Source organism: Neophocaena asiaeorientalis, unplaced genomic scaffold, assembly GCF_003031525.2.
Source record: "Neophocaena asiaeorientalis asiaeorientalis breed wild unplaced genomic scaffold, Neophocaena_asiaeorientalis_V1.1 scaffold398, whole genome shotgun sequence".
NCBI lineage: Eukaryota > Metazoa > Chordata > Mammalia > Artiodactyla > Phocoenidae > Neophocaena > Neophocaena asiaeorientalis.
In genome coordinates, this window is record NW_020173416.1 from 32,132 (window position 1) to 35,423 (window position 3,292).

Sequence of the window (3,292 nt, forward strand, 5' to 3'; positions counted from 1 at the left end):
CGTCCCCAGTAAGGGAAAGGAAAGGGTGGATCTGGGTTCCTAAAGTAACGAATGCTTGAACATGTCTTAGCTCCGACACTGGAGGAGGTAGCAATGCTTGAAAACGCACGGTTAACTGGTCGAGCTAAAACTGTCCGTATTCTGACCTGAGAGACCAGCATAGAAGCATTAGCAGTGGACCCAGTCTCTGACCTGGGTCAGCCTTTGGAGCCTCTCCTCCTGATAGCTCAAGGCTTCTGCTGGAGAGACCTGCTTGGTGCCCGCCTCCTTGCGATCCAGCATTCCTGACGTCCCACGCCAATAAGTGGCAGCATCACCGCTGGCCTGCCTCAGCCCACATCTTTGCTGAGTGCCCTTTCAATCAGATGCCCTCTCCCCTAAGCACAACAGTGGGGAGTCGGCAGCCCTAAACTGAACTCTCTGCAGCAGAAAATGACGACAACGTCCTGGGTCTGCAGCCACTGTGGGAGGGGTACTTGGACCAGTTACTGTGCATGGATGCAACTCACCAAGGGCAACTCCTTCTCAGCCACTAGCGCCTCTTTTGCCAACTGGAAATGAACTGCCTGCTCCTTCCACCCTTGGCTGCAAGACCCAGCACAGGGACGAGGAAGATTCTATAGGGGAGGACTGAATACTTATCGGGGCTTTTACTCAGTATTGATGGCTGGTGTGATGGGGACAGGGGAGAGAGTGAGCATTTGTATTCTAGAGACAGAACGGTCACAGCAAGCACACTCCATTACCACATTGGGGGCATCCCTGTTTCAGAACGAACAAATTAATTAAAGGATGAATGGATTAATTACGTTTATAGGAGATTTGTCCTGTTTTAAAGGCACCAGAAGGACACACCAGTCTTGACTTTAGCCATTCCTGTTTCTGCAAGTGACTTTGCTGTACACCTGAAACTAACATAACATTGTTTATCAACTATACTCCAATATAAAATAAAAAGTTTTAAAAAAAAAGTGACTTTGGCACCACCAGCGACTGTCAGTCTTAACTATGACCCAGAAAATTTTGATCAGATGTGAGTTAATTTGCTCTGAGCCATTCCCTAGGGACACAGAAGGTCAGACCTAGAGCCCATCATCCCGATAAGAGGCTCCTATGAGCTCAGGACTCAATGCTGAAAGCAGAGTTTGGTGACCGTCTGGAAAGGCATCTTGAGTGGAGAGTGTGTCCTGGCTTGGCCATTGGGAGACGCAAGTTCTAAAGCACAGCTCTACTTACAACCTGTGAGAACTCAACAGGAAAGTGGGAAAGATTTGTCTTTTTGTTTTTTAATTCTCAAAGCTTAGCCCAGTGTAGGAACTCAATAAAGCAAAGAGCGGGGAAGAGAGAGCCAGGGACAGAGGGAAAAATCTGGCCTCCCTCATGAACTTTCTATGGTGACCCCACAGAGGGAAGTGGGGAAGATGCTTTGTGAACTAAACACTGCTAAGTAAGTTCAAAAGTTTTGTGGGATAAAAGTTAGCCTCTAAATGCCACAATTGGAAGTTGAGCAAAAAGTCTGACAGTCTCGTTTTCAGAGCTCTTTGCAAGGGTACTTGATGTGAAGGTGCAAAAAACTAGCAGCTGCAGTTGCTGTAGTTCTGTCTTCAGCTCCACGATGTTTCCCCTGGCCAAAAATGCACTAAGTTGCCTCTGAGTTCAAAGCATTCAGCAAACAATGGCAAGGCAGAGCCACCGGAAGCAGACACCTGATTTCCATGACAAATATGGTAACCCTGTATCAGCTAATGGAGCCACCTTCTGTGTTGCCGGATGGGCATATACAGCAACACAAATTGGAATAGAATGGAACCTGTCCCCTGTTGGTAGAGCTGCCCCAAAGGGATGGAGAGATCAGTAATCATCCCCACTTGTTTAATACTGAATTGTTTCAAAACCAACTCATAACTGATGCCAAGTAAAAGCACTGTGTACCCATTACAATATGGCATGATTGAAGATTTAAAAAATAAAAGTTTGACAGTCTCTTCTGGAAGGATCCACATAGGATTTTCCTGCATGCAACAAGACCCAGTTTACATAGCCCCTGTGCTGGGTCACAGCCCCCCTTCTTTGGAACATGAGGGGTTGACTCCCTTGGGTGTCCTGGGGCCAGGCTCTACTGAGAAGTAAACACCTTGGTGGTACCACACGTTCATGGGTCCCCGTTTACACTGTGTCAGGAATAAATGGAGCTGGTGGCACAGGAATACCATCCAGGATGGGACTGTGACCAGGCGGGAGGGAAGGGAGAGATACGGGCTGGCAGTGGGTTGCGATACCAGGCCAGGGGTACCCACGGCCAACTGCACTCAGGGCTTCAGTGCATCTTTAAAGAGAAACACGTTCTTAACCATTTGTTGGGTTTTGGGCAGTACAGTTGGGTAGACAAGAGAACAGGTTCTACAACCAGACTGCCTAAGTTCCAACCGTGGCTTTGTTTCTTTCTAGCTCTAAACCTGGATGAGTCTTGTAACTTCTCGATGGACACGGGGATGATGAGAGTATCTACCTTGTCAGCTTGTTGAGAAGGCCCTGGGGCTGGTCACAGCCACAGACCAAGTGTTTGGTAATTATTTGCTCTCCTGGAGACTCCTCCCGGGTGTGCCCAGGTCAAACACTTGAATCAAAATCGAATAATTATGGTAAAAGAGGCATCGGTCGAGCGATAGGCATGTTCACAAACAATGTGTCCTTCAGCCACATAGAGCTCAGCCTTCACCACAACACCACGAGGAAGGAGTATTTTGCTTATCACAGACACGAAAACTGAGGTCATAACTGGTGTTCAAGGTGGCACCGCTGGTGAGCACACCAGTCTTGGGTCCACCCAGACCTGCTTCTTGGAAAACAGCACAAGCAAGGGCTGTGTTTGCCAACACAGATCTCATCACTACCAGAAGGATCTGTGCAGACAAATGGTAGTTTCTGAAGGAGACCTGAGTCTGACTTCAGCAGCAGGTGGGAAACAAAATACAGTCGGTCCTCCGTACCCACAGATACTCTGCTACACCATTTTATATAGGGACCTGAGCGTCCACAGATTTGGGGATCCTCGAGGGTTCCTGAAACCAATCCGCCACAGACACTGAGGGGCAACTACGGTCAGTAGCTGCAGATGGAACATTCTCCCATAATACACAGGCAGGTCACAAGGCATGGAAGCTACAGGCAGGGACCTCTGAGGCAGAGGAGTTTAAAATGTTGCTCCTAATCTTTAATGAAAGATAAAAGCTGAAAACTCAAAGATCCCCTGTTTAAAAATGCCCTTCAGGCTTTGCCCAACTGAATGGGG

At 48.0% G+C, this 3,292-nt stretch overlaps 1 pseudogene; it reads left to right on the forward strand.

The window, feature by feature from the left end:
- Positions 1-1,606: 1,606 nt before the first annotated feature.
- Positions 1,607-1,858, forward strand: LOC112401174 (cytochrome c oxidase subunit 7B, mitochondrial pseudogene; annotated as a pseudogene).
- The last annotated feature ends 1,434 nt before the right edge of the window (positions 1,859-3,292 follow it).